Source organism: Sylvia atricapilla, chromosome 2, assembly GCF_009819655.1.
Source record: "Sylvia atricapilla isolate bSylAtr1 chromosome 2, bSylAtr1.pri, whole genome shotgun sequence".
In the NCBI taxonomy this organism is placed as follows: domain Eukaryota; kingdom Metazoa; phylum Chordata; class Aves; order Passeriformes; family Sylviidae; genus Sylvia; species Sylvia atricapilla.
Window position 1 is genome coordinate 54,654,764 of NC_089141.1, and position 20,864 is coordinate 54,675,627.

General features: G+C 39.8%; 1 protein-coding gene across 6 annotated transcripts in view; it reads left to right on the forward strand.

Annotated features, from left to right (window-relative positions):
• ENOX1 (ecto-NOX disulfide-thiol exchanger 1) overlaps window positions 1-20,864 on the forward strand; it is a 307,210-nt gene that overhangs the window by 148,457 nt on the left and 137,889 nt on the right. The window contains exon 1 of one of the 6 annotated variants that reach the window (XM_066313325.1): window positions 10,346-10,438. The exons of the other annotated variants lie outside the window; for them this stretch is intronic. The gene's annotated coding sequence lies outside the window, so the exon portion shown is untranslated. Of the gene's footprint in view, window positions 1-10,345; window positions 10,439-20,864 lie in introns of those variants that run through there. 6 annotated transcript variants of the gene reach the window in all.

A 20,864-nucleotide genomic window follows, 5' to 3' on the forward strand; every position in this document is an offset into this window, starting at 1 on the left:
TGTCCTGGCTGTGCCCCCTCCCAGATCCTTGCACACTCCCAGCCACTCTCTGTTGGTGTGAGAGGCAGAAAGGGCCCTGACTCAGTGTCAGCGCTGCTCAGCTGTGACAAACACATCCTTGTGTTGCCATCAACACTGTTCTCAGCACAAATTCACAGCCCCCTACCAGCTACTGTGAAGAAAATTAACTCTATTCCAGCCAAAACCAGCTCAATGGACTCTAATATATCTGTTCTGTAATAAAAGTCTGGAAATAGGACAAACCTCTCTAATGAAGGAAAATAAGAAAAGGATGAAACTGCCTTAATTTGTTAGATCTGACTGAGTTGCAATCATAACAGACACTGCTTTTATACGTGAAACAAACTAAGTGAATGAGGGTGCAAAACTTTAAGCTGCAAAGGAAGTTTACTTTTTTTCTAAACTAGTTATATCTCAAGAAATGTTTCTGTCCTTCTTTGAAAAACAGAGTAGAAACTAGCACAGAACTGGGATAGTTTAACATAAATACTGTATATGGGTTTTTTTCTCCTACCACATCATCTTATGGCTATTGTTGAAACATCTGGCTTTATAACTAGTATTTTTTTTTCTTTTTCCTTCGAGACAGGTTTTGCACAGTTCTGCCTTCTTGGGAAAAAGGAAAGAAATCCTGTGAAAACTGATGTTTCTTGCAAGAAACATGTACAGTAAAGACCAGATGGATTTCATCAGTATTATTTACTTAGCCAGCAAGGGCTGTTTATCAGTACAATATACAGATCATTGTAAGCTTATAAAAGACAATGAAATAGTTGTCACCAAATCAGTTAACTTTCACTCTTACTTTCTGAACATTGGCTTTCTTGGCTACTAAATAAAGCTTTTGAGGAATAAAGCCAAGACTTCAGAAGCCAAAATGTATTGTATAGTTTAATGGTAAGCAGCCAAGACTGTAATTTTTGAGAGACTAAAACAATTTGTCTTCCATGAAAGTTTCCTGAAGCATTTTCATGACAAAAAATCAATGTTTTATACACACAGGTTACTCTCGGGCAAGGACTACTTTAAATTGTATTTCATTTTCAATAGTTTTTCCCCTACCTACTTGTTGAGCGAAAAATAGGCACAATTAATTATTTTGCTTAGAAATATCTAATTCCCTAAGTATCTATATGCTTTAATCTACAAGAAGCCATTGCAGAGAATTACAATATTCTCAAGATATTGCTGTTAGGATAGATGATGATTGACACTTATTCATTAAGCCATAATTGATTTCCAAAAGCAGTGGGTTTAGATTCCCTTTGAAAGGCTTTTTTTTACCCCATTTTAATGAACAGAAAACTTCAGAAGAGATGCACTTGTGCAAGCTTTTGGCTACACACAGGCAAATGTTCTGTGTGAGTTTGAGTAATCCTTATATGGATGTGTATGCCTCCCGAAGAGGCAAGCATTGTACAAAAGTCAGCAGAGAGAATCTATACACATGAAGTGCAGACATAAAACAATACCTAGGAAAACACCATCTAATTTACTGCACAGTGTGGCTGGGAAATTGCTGTCGAGTAAGCTTGCAATGCAGAGCTAAACCTTGCAGAAATGTGTGAAGAGCACTCAGATACAAAATCAAGATAAATATCTCACTTCTATCCCTGTTTTGCTTGTCAGGCTGTTCTCTTTTCCGTTCTCTTTCTGCTATTTTACAAGAAGCATCTGCTTTCTAGAGGATGGGGGAAGTTCAGCTATAGTGAGTGTGAGGTTTTATCTACTTTTTTTCTGTTTGCTAATTCTGTGGGTTTGATAATCATCTCTCTATTATCTGGTCATTGCTTTTCTATAGAGTTAAATTGGTTCTACTGCTTGTTCTTCAGCTGCAATGCAGGATGGCAGTGTGTCCTCAGCACACACCTCCTTTAGCGCACCCAGGTTCAGGAGTACCCTACAAAACTATATGCATATAGTGTATTTTTATAACTTCTGTCACTGTGGGATTCCTTCTGGGGTCCAACACTGGCTTTCAGGAGGAAGGCAGCTACTGATTCTTTATTCTGGGGCCACAGTTTCACCATGATGAGTGGCTGCTGTGGTGTTAGGAACACTCAGCACAACTTGACTTGTTAGAGATGAGTGCTTTGTAACAAAAAATTGCACTGCCGGAGAGCAAATTAGTGATTGATGTAAAATGGAGACTTCTAGATGGTAATTGTGCTAGCAAGATATGAGACAAAGCTTAAAGTATAATTTTAACAGTACTTAATTAAGTGGAACAGTAGATTAACCACCACAATCCTAACTAAACACATATAGGAGAATTGCAAAGTATAAATGCTCATTTTGGATAAGTTGTGGAGGCAACTTAAGCCATCAGTGACTGACTTGGAAATGGGGTGATTGACGTGAAGCTGATTTAAAATGGCTCAATTTGCAAACTAAATTTTAAATTTTTTCCAATTGTTCTCCTCTAATGCAGGGAGGGAAAGGTGACTCATTCGTTCAGCACTGCATGGTTCACTGGGTGGAGAGAAATGACATATTTTATCTGGTCACTGAGATCTTACTGTGTCATTTCACTTTGTGTCTAGCAATTAAGGCAAAGTGAATCACTTACCTGACAAATTTAGTCTCTTGTTCTTTCAGTGGAAGTATTATTACCTCTAGTTTATATTTGTTTGAGTTGCTTGATGGCAGGTTTCTCTCATCTCCTCAGTTGCTCACAAACTGTAATTAGGTGCCCTCATGCACAGTGCTAGATGAAGAAGTTACAGGGAACCAGTGCAGTTCCTTTAGGTTTGTTTAATTAACTTTGTGTGCTGGATCCAAAAGATTTGGGGAATCTGGTCTCCCTTGCTTTGTCAAGCTGTGTAAATTCCGCATCAATTATACCTCCTATTCTGGAAACAAACAGTGGAGCATACAAGCCTTGAATTTGCTTTGTATGACTCTTTGTAGGAAGCAAACATAAAAGGAGCTTGTGTTCAGCCACAATACATTCATTGTTAATTTGAAGTGAATATTTATAACTTTCTTTTTATTATTGGTCTGACACTGTGAGAAATTATAGCAATATTCAGCTAAATCTGCCCAGCCTGTGCCTGGTCAGAATTTTCTTTCCCTGTGTTTCTAATATATTTCCTACGCACTGTTTTGTCCTTAATGCCTTTACAGCTTGTTTATTGGAAACAGGTTTTTAATTATGTTTCAACAGTACTGGAGACCTGATTTAATGAGCAATTGTTAGATATACTAGGGAGACACATTCACCTGATTAATGTGATAGTTAACTGAGCAACAAAATTGCCTCATGAAGAAGCAGCTGTACACAGAGTTGAAGCAGTAAAAAAGTTTGAGGGAATGTGAAGAAAATATTTGAGGAGAGATAGTTTAAAATAGGATACTGAGCAAGTTGAAGGCTAATAAATATACGGTGTTGGCTTGCTGGTTGGTTGGTTGGTCTGTTGGTATGTGCCTGTGTGCACACACATGCCCATATTTTTTAGGAGACAGTTTATACAGACTTGACTGAAAGATACTGCGTTGTAATGCTGGGATGTTCGAGGGCTGTAGAAAAAAAATTAAGAGGCTGGGTCCTTCAGGTGTGTGTTGGAGATAAAACTGTGCTGCAGCCAATGCTTTAATGGCATGCAGTGTTGTTGTCCAGCTTCAGTGCTAATGTGTACTTTTGGAAACAAGTCTGTCCTTTGAGAAATAGGTCTTTTCTCAGAGAGAGGAAGATAACAGAAGAAGTTTGACATTCTTCAGTTGTCAGAGCTCACACTGGAGTATTTCTTGTGTCACTGACTTGCTCCTGTCAGCAGCACTTACATTCTCAGTTTGGAAGCTTGTGGTCAGCTTAAAGGATCAAACTAACAAGATCACCATGGAATTTTAGTACAAGATAGTTTCACGTGCATTTCAATGTCAGCTTCCCTCTTTGCAAGCACCATTTGCAAAGGAAGATGATGCTGTGAAAGCCCAGTAGAAACTCATTACTAGATCATCAGGTTTCATTCCTGCAGAGGGCTGTGGCATCCATGGAGAGAAGGGTCCATAAGGGTCCACAGGGTGCACACAAAGCCAAAAAGTGGTGCAGTAGCAGACACAGGTAGAAGAGGAGAATTAAGTATGAAGGCTAGAGGAGACACAGCCCACCTAGTTTCTCTCGGGTAGTTCCCAACTTGGCTTGTATGATGGATATGCTTTACAAACCTGAAAATACAGAATGTTTCAAAGTCATGGTATATTATAAACCACCCCACTCACAAACTTACTGGGCCCCTTTTGACTTAACATAACCCCTCTGATTTCAAGTTAGGGCTGGTGCCTTTGTGTTCCTGCTCACTCATATACTAGTGAGGGCAGGAAGGTTTTTTCCCAAAAGGTAAAGTGAGCTTTTTGCATGGGATGTTGTATTCCTGTTCACATGATTTAAACAGATGAGAGCTGTATGGATTATAAAGCACTCACTCTGGGAAAATGAGCTGACTTTCCGTGCAATTTCTCTGGGAGCATGGATTAGGGAGAAGACTGATAAGATACTTTGCCAAGATCGAATCTAAGTGAAAGTGTGCCGGACACATTACTGGGATTATAAGAGATTTAACGAAAATAGAGAAAAATGAGAAGGCAATTAACACACACCTGTTTGGAAGAGGAAAATACTCTTGGAGTGTGAAACCCTCTGCCTCACTTTAACTGGTTCAACTCATCTCCATGTAACTTGGATGATTCTTTGCAAAACATTTTTACTTCCTTGCCTTGCTAACATGATGGAAATATAAATTGCTTTACTTATGATTTGAATGACTCTTTCAAAGCCAGGAGGATTGGCGCTCTGATGGGTGGAGAATCAGAGTAGAATTCAGCAGATATAGATTAATTTCAAATTCCTGTGATAGCTCTGCTTTAGGAGGTTTTGTCTGTGCCTCATTTTATTCATGTTGTCTGCAAAAAAGAGAGAATGATCCTTATTGTTCCATCCATGCTGTCATGCCTCACTAATTTAGTTGGTGGGATTTTTGGGGCTCTGCATGTCTGTGCCCTGGGTCAGCAGTGCTCCAGCCCTCTCAGACCACACCAGCCCTCTGCTTAAGAAGTTTTTGTCTTTCCTGGCTTGAAAGGAAAGTTCCCAGTGATGCTTTGATCTGAGCTGTATTTGCCTTTTGTTATTTTCATGTGGTGTGGTCATTAGAGCTCTTGTGGGGAGGACCCATGGTGCTGGAGGCAGCTGGGTGTCTGTGCAGGGCAGCTCTGAGCACGGCAGAGTGTCTTGTGGGAGTCTAAAGCAGGTTACAGCTCAACAGACTGACTGGGCACCTGCCTAATCTCTGCCTGTTCAGCAAATGCTTTAAACATAAACGTGTTCCAGAGTGTTTTGCTACAGATGGGTGATCTCCAAAATGTGCTGATGTGCTCTGCTAGATAAGGATCAGGATTTCTTTCTGGAAGAACTCATTACAGGACAGACACACTAGCATTGCCTGCATTTTTAGGAATAAGGCTTGATACTTTGCCATTTATGTGGCAGCCAAAGAAGATAAAAGCAGAACATACTTTTTAAATTGTGTCCTGGCATATAAACAGAGATTATTTAGTGTTATGATCTGCACATGTAATATATTTTAATGCTGTGAAACTAAACTATATGGTGGCAACTACTCCTGCTAATCTTGTGTTCTTTATTCTTCCAACCCAACAAAAGTCATCTGTTGAACTCAACACTGAGTTGTTGAGCCCAATTTTTGGTTGTTTTATTGTGTTTTGTTTGGTTGATTGGTTTGGATTTTGGGTTTGGTTTTTTTTTTGTGGGTGTTTCTGTTTTGTTTTGTTTTTTTGTTTGGTTTTGTTTGGTTTAATTTTCCTTATTTAAAAAGCAATCAAGATAAGAGATTTGAGGTGGTGTGATCATATGTGCCAATGCAGTGTTCTCCTATTTTTTACGAAGACCATCCTAAAAAACTGCTGATTTTATTCAAGAAATAGCAAATAATATATTATACTGTCACCTTTGAAAAGTTTGGGAGTTTAATTTAATAGCTGGCCATTTAAATGTCTCTGAAACTTGTCATAAATCTAACACTGTGCAGCTAATAAACAGCAATAGGAAAAGTGGTCAATCCAAAGTACATGCAGTCAGAGCGTCTTGGCCTGCATGTGTCAACTTCTGTGTAACCACATATGGAAAACCATCAAGACTGGACTTCTAAAATGTCTGAGATAGGACAGCTTTTCAAGCAAAAGCAGCAGGGAAAGTTTGTAAAAGCAACTGTCTAATTCATGTATGTTTATAGATACATGCAAATATATTTTTACAAACTGTATGGTATGTGTTCACACCTGATACAGAAGTATGAATGGCAAAAGTGGTGCACAGTTCCCCTCTGAAAAACTGTCTGCCTTAACTGTTTACCCCTCTTACCTCACACTTGTTATCAGACTAACCAGGCACATTTGCAAAGCTCAACCCTTCACTAGCTCATGCTGAAAGGAAAACGTGGCATGATTTCCTTCTTTGTAACTAGGGCCCTTTCACTAATTTACTTGACACGGATATGGTCCTGAGGAGTCTCTTAAAGGGATTTAGATCCCTCCCTATTGCTGTCATCCCTTGTGTTTTGTCCAGGTGCAGACTCTGCAACTGTCTCAACAAAGTGAGTTCTTTGGTTTGTTGGTTTTTTTTTTCCTTCCTAGGACCCAAATATTAACACTTCTGGTAGGAGGCATGTAACAGAAATGTATTTGCCAAACGGCGCTGCCTCTTTCCTTGGGTGTGGGAAAGCATTTTGTGGAAATGGGAAAACCAAATGAATAGAGCCTGCCAGTTCCACACGCCTCCTGTCTGCAAGCATCCCTACCCTGGGTACGTGGGCTGTGTTACTGACTCAGGGGAATGGGTTTAGAGGAGCCCTTTGTTGAAATATTGGCAGCACATTACTGGACTTGCTGTTGTTGCAGATGGAGCAACTTGCCGAACAGATGGATTCTCAGTTTTCTCAAAGAAAGGGAAGGTACTTGATGTACCACGGTGGGAAAGAAGGGAGGGTATTCCAGGCAGATGGAAAGGCAAGAAAGAAGGCATGTTCTGTGCTTTTTTGGGGCACTTGGAGCCTAGCAATCACTTTCTGGAAAACTTGGGAAAGCATAAGCACAGCACTCTGTGAGAGGGCAAAGGGACTGTAACAGATGTGGAGGAAGTTACGTGCACAGAAGCAATGAAAATTAAGGCTGAGACTAGGAAAAACCAGAGTGTGTAACTGAGTATTTTGTGCTAGGTGTGGGAAAGGGCTCCTGCCCTGCACCTTCAGAGGTGCACTCTGTTAAGGCACAGGACTAGTGCCAGAAGACCATAACTGGAAGAGAGGATTGATTAATATTTTAAGGTCTGTAGTGTTGTGGAAGAGGATAGAGATAAATGTCATCTGCCACTGTGAAGGCAGGAATCCCCATGTTTCTGCTATGTGTGCATTGGTTTTGTGATGGCACAGCTTGCTCAGTGGTACTGCTCGGATACCGTGTTGCCTCTTTTTTTCTGCTGTTCTTTCTCCCCTCTCCATCTTGTTCTTACCTCACTTCCATCTTAATTGTGAGGGCAGGATCAGTCCTTTGCAGCACCCAAGAGCCTGTAAATATGACTTGAAATCACATTACCTGATCCAGTATTTACTGCTAAAATCTTCACGCAATTGCCAAATGCAGCAGGTATAAACTGAAAGAAGTGATCGTATTTTGTTGTTGTGTGTTAACTCTCTACAACTTTTCAGTCACTTCACATGCACTACACGTAGCAGAAATATACTTTATAATAATATCATTTGTGATTCAATAACAATGGACTTTTGTCTTTATTTTTACCCCTTAGCTTAACTGGACAATTTCAGCATCTCTGAATGCAGACATTAAAGCTGTTTAGCTATAATAAGGATGCAAAGGCCTTGGAAATCCAGATTTTCTGGGAAATTAATGTGATAAAGGGCAAAAATGTTATTTCCAAGTGTGATTCACTGCTGAAAGCAGCTATGGAAAATTATCACTTTCTTAAAAAATGACTTTGGCTTTTGTTCGTAGTCAGGGTTGTGTCTACAACAAAAGAAATGTCTGAAGTATTTTTCTGGAAAAAAAATTACCTGGATTACATCCCCACTTTTGCATCAATTGTGCTGAATTTTGCAGGACTGAATTATCAGGGAGGCTCTGAGATAAAATGAACAAGGAATCCCATCACTGAATTTTAGTATAAACATTTTTCAGATTGTTGTGTCTGGATCTCTGCCAAGTTTCAGCCTCATAATAAATTAAGTCCAACCCACACAAAGTAAGGAAAAAAAAAAAGAAAGGCAAACAACCCAACGACTTCCACAAGGCAAAAACACCAGGCCTTTTTTATGGGGAAACAAGCGGCCAAGAATAATTTATTGGAAAAGTAATTATCTAAAGAAAGAATGGGTTCTTTTCTCTAATTGGAAATGATAACATTTTCCAGCCTTACTAAACACAGCAGAGGATCATCATTTTGCTTCACCAACCTGGTTAAATTAAAGTTGGGAAGTTGCTTTCCTCTGGTTTTATTTCTCATGACACCCAATACTGCAATTGAGCCCACTTCCCTTTCTCTATGGCAAAATCTAATCTGGCTGCCGCATGACCTGTGAAAATCATGGAGGTGATGAGCCAGGGTCTGCCTTCTGCATTGTATGTCTGGCTTATTTAATCTCTAGTCACCCTCAGATAATAAATATTTCATATGTTGGGCAGGTGAAAGGTTTCATTCAGCTGCAGATCTGCTTCCACGGTAACTGATTCTTTTCATCTGAACAGTTTAAATGTGTTGAAAACAGAGCTGGCTTTCTGTTTTTCTCTACTGTGGTTTTATGTGTAACGTATTATTTGTTTTCTCCCTCCTGTCCCTCCAACAAGTAGATACAGGAAAGCCGAGAGCATTAACAAGTAATTCTAAACAATTTATAATCTAAACATATTCTCTCTTCCAGTCAAAATGGGATGAAAAATGCCATTTCATTTGACAAGTGTAGAGTAAATATCTAGAGATATGAAATTGCCCTGGTTAGTATCTATAAATACGCTTTACACAAAAAATGCATATAACCACAGTACTGCTTTATGCTTTACAGTGTGTTTCTCCATGGCTACTGGGTGTTTCCTCAGTACCATTGTCCACCAATTCAGTTAACTGAAAGAAGTTATCGTATTTTGGGTTTGGTTTTGGGGCGTTTTTGGGGGAGCAAGTATCCCAGGTCTTTCTCTAAGAAGAGTTTCCTTCTCTAAGAAAAGCTCCTAGCAAAAAGCTAAAGCAAAATATCTGCAACCATATCTGATTTCTGCCAATGTTAGTGCTTGTGATGGATCTTCTGGAACCTGTCTGCTGCATCCTTTGCTTCTTGCAGCAGAAGGAGCTCTTTGGAAGCATAGCTTAGCTCATTCTTCCTCTGCACATTTCTGTGAGTAGTGCACAGCTGCTGTCCCTCTTCCTCTCAAGCCCTCCCCACATTTGGACTTTCTGACTCAGGCTGTGCTCTGTGCCCAACTTCGTTCTTCTGTCTACATACATGGCTGGTGGCTTCACAAAGCACTTCCCTTGCCTGCTTGCTGAGTCAATTGTGACGTGGTAGATAGGCTCCAAGTAAGGGGATTTACCCTTTACCATCTCCTATCAGGCTCAGACACATTTTCACTTGCATCTGACCATCTGTGTGGATGCTTCCTTGATACAGTTATGGCAGAATGAGGACATTATTTCATAAGACACACAGCTGTCTTAGGAAATAATTTAGAGAACACATCTCAGGGTGTGATTTAGGAGTTTTAGATGTGATGGAGAACCACGCATAGGTGGCTTATTGGATCTCTCTGTCCTCTCCTTCTATTTACTGCATAACTTTCTAGTAATGTTGTTTTTTGGGAATTGAAAGGATGTTCTAGTTCAGTTTGGCAAATCTGAAATGACCTGATGCACAGCTGCTCTTTTGGGTTTAAGGGGAGATGGAAAATGGGTACAGCCTTTGGTAGGTGTCTTTGTCTTTGCCTGGTAGCTGTGTGGCAGATCTCCCTGTTACAAACAATTGAACTATATCAGACTTTGCAGCCCTCTCCCTTTTGTTTCCAGGCACATAGATTTTAGCCAGCAGGTCTCTGGTTAACCCCTCCTCACTGTTGTTTATTTCCTGCCACTCTGCAGACACACCACTGAGCATTAAGTATGTGAACTCAAAGACGCTTCCTCTCTCCTGTACAGTCTTAATAGCAAACAGTCACGAGCTGGGCTTCTCTAGGCAGAATTTCTACCTAAGAAACATAGGTTTCAGGAGGATGCCCTTTCTCTCACCCTTTTCAGATTTTATTAAAAGCATCCACTTCAAGAAACTACAACTGTGTTTATTCAAGCTTTGAATTTGGAAGTCGTGCCGGGATCCCTGCCACGGCACGCTTGAACCGTGAAACCCAGGTCAGTTCCATTTTTTGGTTTTCATGTACTAGCACTGTGCTGCAGCTGTTTGAGCTACCAGGTCTCTGTGGAAGCAATACTTCTTTTAACATGCAGGAAACATCATATTTGATTTTTTAACCTTACCTCTTGTTTTAGGTTTTGGTTTTTTTGTACTACTAAACAAAATGTCAGGGTGGCATGTCAGTGAACATAACACATTCCAAAAAAAATCATGCTGACAGGCTAAAAACATAAATGCTCTCTTTTAAACAGGAACAGTTCTGATTTTCCTTCCTGCCTACCAGGCTATACTCGGACTTGAGAGGACAGTTGTGCTTCATCTCCCTTTTGCTCTGTGACTGCTGGCTATTGCACTATATAATGTGATCTTGGGGTGTGGGATATGACCAGTTTCAACCAATGTTCACTGAGGCTGACTTGTGACTCAAAGGCTACTGACTCAATAGCCCATTAGTTTTGTCAGTGAACCAACCCTTTCTCTCTCTTCAAGTGTTTTGTGATGTTGAGGAGTTTGTGGGGTTTTCATATTACTAGAGAGAAAGATGCTGAGCTGGCTATGGCACTGAATGCAACTGGAGGGATGTTACTAGGTTTGCATGAGGCATTCCCTGAAAAGGCTTTTTTTGTTAGTAATTCTACTCTAGATCTCAGACTCCAAATTCACCCAGAGTTTACATTTCTGAAACTTCATATGAGTAGTCTTTTACTGCAAGGTAGATTTGCAGACGGAAAATCAAAGTTAACAAAATTTGTGACCTATAATGCTTGTTTCCCCCAAACGTGCTTTGGAAAACTCTGTTTAAAGGCACAGTACTGTTTGTCTACTTATTAGGAAAACATCTGAAGGCAGCAGTGCTTTATGCAAGGAAATTTGTTGGTATTTGACTTGTGGTTCTGCCTTCCCTTTAATTCCTGCGCCCTGGTCCCTAATGATTGTATGCTTTGATGTTGCTAGAGTGCTCTTGGAGTAAGTGCTCCTCTCAGTGAAAGTTACACTGCTGTAATTTTTTAATGTTTCATACAATGGGTGCAATTAGAGCCATTGTCCCATGCAGTCACCAAATAAAAGTCTGGAGAGCAAATACTATGTCCAGCTCCACATCATCTCTGGCTCTTCTGTGCTATGTTCAGTTCCTCTGCTTCTAAGCATGTTTCCCTTCTTTCCAGCTTTTTTTCTCTGTGCATTTGTTCCATGTCTAATTATTTTAGGTCAAGTCTGCAACAGCTAAACAGAATGCATTAAAGGTAAAGGTCTGTGATTTTCCTGTGGCAGAAAAATTTGTATGAAAAGAGAAATATGTTTTTGTATTTGTCTAAGACAATGGGAAGGTAAGTTCTGAGTGGCTGGAAATATTGTAACTGCACCATTAATGTTTAATTACTATTGGCAGCCAAGAAGTGCATTTCTGGATTAACCAGACACTCAGCTTCTGAGATGTGCATAGGTGGCAGAAAGTGATAAAGCTGGTGAAACCACACCTCTGGGAACATGTAATGGGATCTTTCCTGTGATATGCAAATTACGCTGCCAAGTTGCTGTATAAACAATTCATGGGAGATGTAGTGAGAGGTAGTTAAATAACTGGATCACATATCAAAGATAAAATCCATCACTGGGAATGGAAAAATGTGTTAAAAGAGTGTTTTTGCTTTTAAAAATAAATAAATAATGAACCGAAAAAAAATCTTTGCCCAGAGCATATAGTAGCACTGAAGAATAAATAGCAAATGATTTATCACAATTATTGGAGTTCAGAGTAAACACACTTTTAGGAAACCAGTGTGCACAGAGTTTGTGAAAAGTCTTGGTTTTTTTTTTTTTCTTTTAACTGTGAAAAAAAAATTACTTCACAAATGTTAATTTAGTTATTTTTCAAGCAGAAGATATGCACTGCTTACTTTCCAGTGATAAAACCAATCCTGTTATTTCTATTCTAAGCATGAGCAAAGATCTCAGGCAGCCCAGCAAAATGTATTTCAGGGTCAAATGTAGCCATAGATCAGTGAGTGTGAGCAAACCGTACTGACACCAGCAGAAGCTGAGCTCATGCCTTCAGCCTGAGTTTCTAATTTTTGAATTTTACACTCTATGGGGAAAGGATTCCAGGTAATAGCACTCTTCCAATAAATCAAAGATTACTCTTTCACAAATGGCACTGAAGCCTTCACTGGTTCTCTGTCCAACTTCACTGTTCTTCCACAGAGGTCAATTCCTGTAGCCCTTGTCTTCCCTCAGCCTTTTCCTGTATCTGCTGTTCATTTAGGATCTGATGTGGCTCATCTGAAGCCCAGTGAGAAGCCTCTGTATCCTTCCTTAGTAGGAGATTCATCATGTGCTAGAGTCCTAGGGCCAACAGCAGAAAATTTAAGAAGGCAGCAGGGAATATTAAAGCATCATGAGTCAAGGGAAATATTTTTTGACCTGTGACTTTCTTTTGTTTTGCTATGTAACAGAAGTGACGCTCTAGATTGAATTGTTCAAGTCCCAATAAACAGGTCCCACATTCAATTAATGTATTGAATTCTGTTCTGTGTTTAATCGCCAACAGAAACTATGTCAGATGATCTTCCACCAGGAACAATATCTCCTAATTAACTGTAATTAAGGTATATTATAACTACAGGATATGAAACTAGATGGATCTGTCTCTTGACATTTCATATTTGGATATTTTTTTTCTGCTAAGTCTCTTAATATGCTTCAATTAATGATAACAGAGGCCAGGCCATTCTCAGTGATGGATCTGCATATGTGAGTCTTAGTACCACTGAGATGAGATGAAGCATGAATCTTTCCATCATTAAACTCCCCTTAGAAACATGAATGAATTCCAATTAAACTGAATTTACTAGCACAAATGTTGATTATGAGGAAGCTAAGGGTCAAAGCTTGATTGCTTTATCCTGTAAAGTGCAAAAACCTGTGCCAGATATGACAGGAAAGTTGGGTGGCTTGTCTGCAGAGCCTTCAGAAGTTCTGTGGCCATTAATAGCAGATATGGCATCTCTTTTCATTCATTGAGAAGTCATACAAAACTGCTTTGTTCAGGCCCCATTTGAACAAGCAAATTTTTAATTTTAGTGTCCCACAAAGGTTTTATCATCTAGAAAATTATCTGTGCTGTGGCAGATACCCAGTCTTCAGCAACTGAACAGCATTTGGAGACCTAATCAGTAGTAAACCTGAGGTATAATCTTTGTATATAGCTTAACAATTAAGATGTTTTAACGATTCCTGAATGAAAGGAAATTGCCAAGTTTAGGGAGAGAATTTCCTAGCTCAGGCATTTCTGGCCGTGTAATTACAGCCACTAAATACGCCGCTTCCTTGCCCCTAGCCACAGTTGTCCTGAAGAAGATTAATAACATTGAATTTCTACCCAGGCTGAAATCTCGTTTGTACCCTGAAATATGGACCCTGAAATAACATGACAGTGCTCTACAACTCCATCTGGTGACTCCTCCCAAACTCAGTGATGCTTCACTGTGCGCCAGTGATGCATTTTGCAGTATCACAAATCCATGGGACTCAGGAAGGAGTTTACTATTTCAAAGATGAGTACAGATGAAACCAGGTTTCTGCAGAGTTCATATGGTGTGTAGACATTTATCTGAATTATTCTATTAGATGTCATAGATCATATGCAATCAGAAGATCTTGCATAAAACACTGGGGCAAAAAAGGATGAAATCCTTTTTCCCATGCTATTCCACTGAGCAACTCTATTATGATCAGGACTTCATTTAAGTGATCTACTGTATTTGTGATTGCACAATATAATCATGTTCCTGGGATTCTTATTTCTTTCTGTCATTTATTTTTAGCTACCTCAGTTCTCTGCAACTTCTTAAAGAAAATATGTCTTAGATTTATTTGAATTGTGTTCTCAAGCACAACTGTAATTCACCTTATCTGATTGAGAAATGGCATGATTACAAACTTTTAGTTTTCTTTTAAGATACCAGTAAACATTTTGGGTTTTTTGAGTCTCATATTTTGCTTGCATCTTACGTGCCCACACTTGCTTGATCACATGCAGGAAATATTTTTGTACACTGGTGGTATGCATGACTATGAAAGGAGCTGTAGGTAGAGCAAGATGAGATACAGGCTGTAATTTACACCTGACAGTGTGAATTTCATTGCAAGTGCTTTTAAAGGAAACTTGCTATTTTCACCACATTCGGATAAACAGTGATGCCATAGGAAAATATGATAATTGATTTTTTTGTTTTGTTTATTTCAATCTGCTTTAGTTTTGAGTTTTATGGGGAAGGAATATTCCTAATGCAATCCTGTGTTATCTGCAGGCCTGGGTCATGGTCCTGTGATGCTGGACATACCCCATAAGCAGAAAACAGCCTGACTAGGCAAGATTAATAAAGTCTGGGATAAAAAAAAGTATAATCACACCCTTTCATGGGTGGGAGATCAAGGTATAGATGGTTTAAATTACTTGCCAAAGGTGTGTTGCAGAGGTATATAAGGAGCAGGAATCTTCTGGATCCTTGTTCTTTTTCATTTCTAGAGAACTGAAGACCCACATTTGTTTTGGCTGAATTGCAATTTGGATAGTTTGGAAGACATTTGGAGGCAGAAGGGCTCTATTAAGTCTTTCCCACCAAAAGAAATATTAGTAGGCAATTAAAAGAATAACAAACGGGAGCCATTCAAAATGCTCCACTTGCTGTTGCTCTGAGCTTCAGGCAAGAAAGTACATAGAGGTCATTTAACCTGACCACTTATATATCAGAGGCCACTAGTGTCACTCAGGCACTCCTAAATTAAACCATATATTTTAGACAGAAATATAGTGGTCTCACAAAGCATTTTCAATTCAGACTGTAAATTCAAAGGACAGGGCTTTGTCCTCTACATGTATCTGCTTTGCACTTCCTGTAGTATCACCTGGATAAACAAGGGCAGTTCATACTCCTGTCAGTTTAATCTCTTGCATCATCACCATTATTTTGATTAATTTGATCCCTCAGAGCTTTAACGAACAAAGAAACCATTAACAGCATGAGCAGAGCTGGTGCCAAAGAGGGCTGGACACTGACCCTGGCGCCCCATTCTCCTCCTGTGTGCCAGGAGAGCTCTGTGCTGCTGTAGGGAGGGCAGTGAGTGGTGGCCATCAAGCTACACTGGGAAGCTGATGGAAACTGCTGCACCCCAGAGCCCTCGACATGGGCCATGTCCTCTGCATGTTCAAGGGCTGAGTCAAGATTGACTCCAAGAGAGCATGGTACATAAATTTTCTGGATGACAATATAAACAAACAAGTCAAAAGCCATGAGATACCATATTCGTAGCTACAGGCCAAATTCTTTATTCATAATGTTGCAGTGAAAGTATTAACATTGCATTTGTTTAAAAAGTAACTAGGAGGCCATTTGTGACCCCTATAATACACATGTGGAGCAGTGCTCTGCTGGTTTACACTGGTTATGTTCTGCTTTATATTTTCCAGAGGGTCAATTTGCAAGAATCTTTACTGCTATTTATGAATATAAGTAACTAATTTACCAAAGTTTCACAAAGTGGCTCCATGGCTTCCGCTTCATGGTTAAAGGGTCCGCAAATCTTTTGGTCTTGTTGTTGACTTTGGGTTGTTTCTGGTTGTATCTTGAAGGCTAGAAATACTGCATTATGGTAAAGTAAATTCATTATTTTTGTTGTTGCCCTTGTTATTAGAAAATATTTATATAGTGCAGTAAATTGACGTTGTGCTTTACCAACACAGATAAAGGCAAATTCTCTGCTCTGAAGAGCTTATAATTCAAATAAGAAAAGACAAACAAATGTACAACACTTTGGAAAATGGTGGATGAGAGCATTATTAACTGCGTGAAGGAGGTGGAAGGGCTGCATGAGGAGAGAGAAGGATGCTACGACTGTCATTATTCTTAGTTTTACAACACAGTGGCATCTTAAAAGCCTCAAATGGAATGAAAGCCTGGCTGCACAAGGGGCTATGCAGAAGCCTGCCAAGGGGGTGGCCTTGTCTCTGTGTCTTTTAGCAGTGCTGCCTCGCTGATATCCCTGCCTGGAGGGCACCTGGCTAAAGCCAGCATCAATCCAATTACAGCACAAGGAATGCCATGTTGCCAGTAGGTTTTAGCCCTGCCTCGGGGAAAATCCACATGATTTCCTGCCCTGAAGAATTGTAACTGAAATTGAAGAAAAGAAATGCGCATATAAGAAGGCAGGGAAAGGGGAGTGGAAGGATTGTTGGCTCGGTAAAGGTACTGCAGGACCACCTGGAGGGAAGGAGGGCTTTTAGCATCATTGTATTCGCCCTGATCTGCAGCTCTAGCCTCCTCCATCCTGACCCCCTGACAGCTAGTTACAAGGCAGAAGCATCAAAATAATTTTTGTTGCCTGATCATAGTTGATGCACACACAGTAGCTGCTGTTTTCCTGATCTGACCTCATGTTAACTGTGGAATTGCTTCTCCCTCAGTGCCCACAGAGTATGTGATAATCCTAAATTTATGTAACTTGCTAGTGATCCCATAAACAACTGTTTAGAAAACAAGCAAAATTCCTGGCTCTGCTTAGCAACTTAATTCAACCACTGAGGAAAGCTAATGGATATGCAGTAGCACAAAGACCCTGGAAGCTCTGCTTCATCCTGTGAGAGGTGGAAAATATTCATTGCTTCCCTCATTTATCTAAGGCAAACTACCTCATAAATCAGAAAGGACAGCGGGAAACTCCCTGTAGCTATCCTCACTTCTAGTCCAAAAACTGGTCCTGCCCCAAGTACAGCAGGAATGATGAAGAAAGCCAGGAGCGGCCTTGGCAAGGCTGGTGGGCAGAAACACAGGACTGTGGTAGCCAAGAGGTGTGTGTGATTTACACTGATCTTTAAAATGGGAATTACAAGGAGCCAGAAAGTTAAGTGTCTGGTAAAGAAACTGGGCTGAGGAGATGGGATTCATAATTTGGAATTAGGAAGAAAAGGTCCAGGATGAATTTTGTCTCCAGAGAAAAGGCAAATATAGGGCATCACAGCTGTTGGAAATGTGTTAGAAGTGGGCAGCTCCTGCTGTCAAGTACTAATAGTAATATGTTGACATATTCACTGGGGATGGGCAGAAAAATAATCAAAAAGACAACCATCTCTCTCTCTAATTTGTATGTATCTCTATCTGGGGACATTCTCATGAGCTATTGCAAACTGAGTCGTGCTTTCTGTTCTCCTGTGGCTCACTGTGCCAGAATTATCAGGCAAAGGGCAGGAGTGGGAGCCAAGTCCCTCAGGACTGAGTGTCTTGCTGGGATTCATATGGCATGCAGGTAGCAGAGTGACAATTGAGCTCCCAAGGCACAGTTTGCTCAGCCCAGCTCATCTCATCCCATGGGTATCTGACAAAACAGATGTTCATATCCAAAACTGCAGTGTAGACTTCCAGCCAGGGGAGTGAAATGTGCACCTCCAAGGTGAGCTTCACTGCCTGGCAAGGTAGATGTCTGAAACAGGCTGGAGGAAGTATCTGGTTCTCCCCAGTGGCAATGAAAACAGCAAGAGAGCTCAAGCATCAATGTCTGCATTGGCAGAATTTAGGTGAGGGGAATCTTTCCCTTCTCTAATTCAACAGGACAGCAAACAAACAGTAACATCTTGGCTGTGAAGGGATATTTGGGTGAGAGAATGGCCCACAGCAGGTTAAGACAAAAAATGTGCCTACATTGTAGGGGGAGTGTGGAGTCAATGGATGGAAACAAAATAATGCAAAGAAAATAAAGAAGAAGCATTATGATAGAAAAGTAAAAATTATGATAAAAGTTTAAAAATTATTATATGAAAAGTAAATGGCGAACAGGAGGTGTACTAGGAGGGAAGGAAGGACAGCAAGATAAATAAGCCCAGCGAGCACACTGGCAATTTAGAGCTTGTAGCTGGAGAATATATCCTTGAGTGTGATGTGCTAAAAGGGGATGGCAGCTTTCAGAGTGAGGACAGATGTAAACTGATAGAAGAGATAGTGGGTTTTTCTCTTTAGCAAAATTTATCACCAGAAACCTTGAAGTAAAACAAACAAAACAAGCCTAAATCTCTTTTCCAGATTTTCACTGAACATCACTGAGAGAATACTTGATGGCATTGCATAAAATTTTGATAAAAATTACTTTAGATTGCTTTAATATTCTGCAAAAAGTGCTCTGCAGATCACCCTTGCACTTAACCAAGGACACTTAGATGTCACCTCTTGCCATAATTTCACCCAATGATAAAAGGGTATTTTAAAAACATGAAAATAGTTTGACTGACAGGTTTGGGTTTTTATCCCCCGATGAATGTCTGCCTGAAAAGACAGGCTGTTTTAACTCCGGTTCAATTATACAGACTTTGAAGGAGTAGAAAAATGATAATGAATGTGTTTTAGAAACTTCTAAAAAAGTTACTTAAAATAGACTTTCCATACATAATGTTACCATGTGAAACTCAATTGTATCCTGGTCTTGTGGGGCTAGGAGACAGCAGTCTGTGTTCATCTGGAAATTCAACAGCAAGGCATCCCTGTCTCTGATGGTCTGTATGATGCAGTCCCTGGGGCTCTGCCACAGACAGGGCTTACCCATCAAGATGTTCATTTTTTCAGGTGACGTGAGAATGACTTCACTTCAGGTTAGCCAGGAAGTTAAAAAACTCTTTCTTGAAATGTGTCCCACGTTGCTTTGGTCTCTTTTTTTTCCCCTTTTGTCTTAGTTTTTCTTTAAAAACACTCAACCAAACAACCCTTTGTATTTCAGCTGCTTGATGTAGGTTTAGTAAACATGAAGCAAGAACATCGTGTACGGTACAGGGAGTGAGAGATGATGTTTGGTAGGTGTGGTGCATTTATACAGGTATTCTCTCAAGCCCGAAAAGATAAGAAATAGCATGATAGACCGTATGACTGTCTCAAGTACTTTATGGCATCAGGAAGGCATTCCAGCACCTCTCATTTCAGTATTCAGCCTTTCAATGAAGTTGCTGAAGTGTCTTTGTTCAAAATCTTCTTCGGATGCTTCCCCTTTTGTCTGAAGTACAGTGGTGTGGGATGTCATGTTTCTAAAATAATCACTGGCCTTTAGTAGAGAGTAGTGTGATAACAGGCTTGCTATTAAAATACTGCTGTAAATAATTAAAACATTTCAGAATATTTTGTTGTTGTTAAATATAAATGAAGTTAAAATGCAGCATTTAAAGAAAGGATTGTCCTAATTTAGTCAGTAAGTCACTGTTCTTTTAAATGGGAAGCAAGTGAGTCACAATTGCAAGCCATCTTGGCAGGGTGAAAAGCAGAGATGCAATCATCAATTCACAACAGTGTTTTGTGTTCAAGGAATAATCAGACGTGTTTTTATCAAGGCTGTGCTGCATTGCAAGCCAGCAACATGGCTTTTTTTTCTCCCGTTCCTGATGATTTTGGAACTGCATACGCTTTTTCTGTAAGTAAGCTGGACTTCTATAATGCTTTGCTTAATGTGCCTCCAGATTCTGTTATTTATAGACTTCAGCATAATCAGACTGCAGCTGCTAAAATACATGCAAAACAAAAAACACATTTGTAACCTGTTAAGGCTGTGCTTTGAGATGCCAGTAAAGTCTGGGATTTACCATGAAATATTACCAAGTGACCTTTCAAGGAACATCACCAGAGAATACCTGTTTATCTTGGAGACCTTTGTTTTATTTTTCTTTCTCTGTTGAAATCTTGCAATGTTCTGCTTTCCAAGGGAATTCTGGCCTTTATGTGTACCATGTGTTATCTTCAAGAAGTGCTGGGACAGCAGATTTAAGTAATGCAGCATCTCAAATGAGTTCTTCCAGAAAATATATTTTGTAAAAATTGTCTTTGTTGAATATAGAGGGAAACTGTAAATATATTGTGATTTTTCTCTAAGTTTTAATCTTAGTCTTAGTCCTATCGATATGAACATTAACTGTTTAGTTTACTCTTTAGCTGCTTTTGCAGGAAAAATTGGTGGGAAGGATCCCTTGCAGTGATGGGAAAACCTACATATTCAGTCTATGAAGTTAAAAGGGAAAGTCTTAATGCACCAGCACATAGGTTATGAGTTTACAAGATTACAGTGTTGGGTTTTAGTGGCATAGCACAGAATGAAAAAAGGTGTTCTAAATCATCCATAAGACAAAATATTGGATAGATTATGTGAGTGAACACAAAACCAGAGCTCTTACTTAGGCTCTAAGGGAGCTTGTCTTCCCTAGCTTGTGCCTAATGAAGCTGTTTTCTTAAGGAAAATGCTGGTTCCTGCAGAATTAATCTTTGCTTTCAAAGGCTTCCTGTAAGAGGGAGATGTAGTAGAAAAATCCACGTAAACAAGGTGACTCTGGAGATGCTGGAAACCAACTGATCTTTACAGTAGAGCTGCAGGGAGGTGAAGCATACAGCAGATGCATAAGTT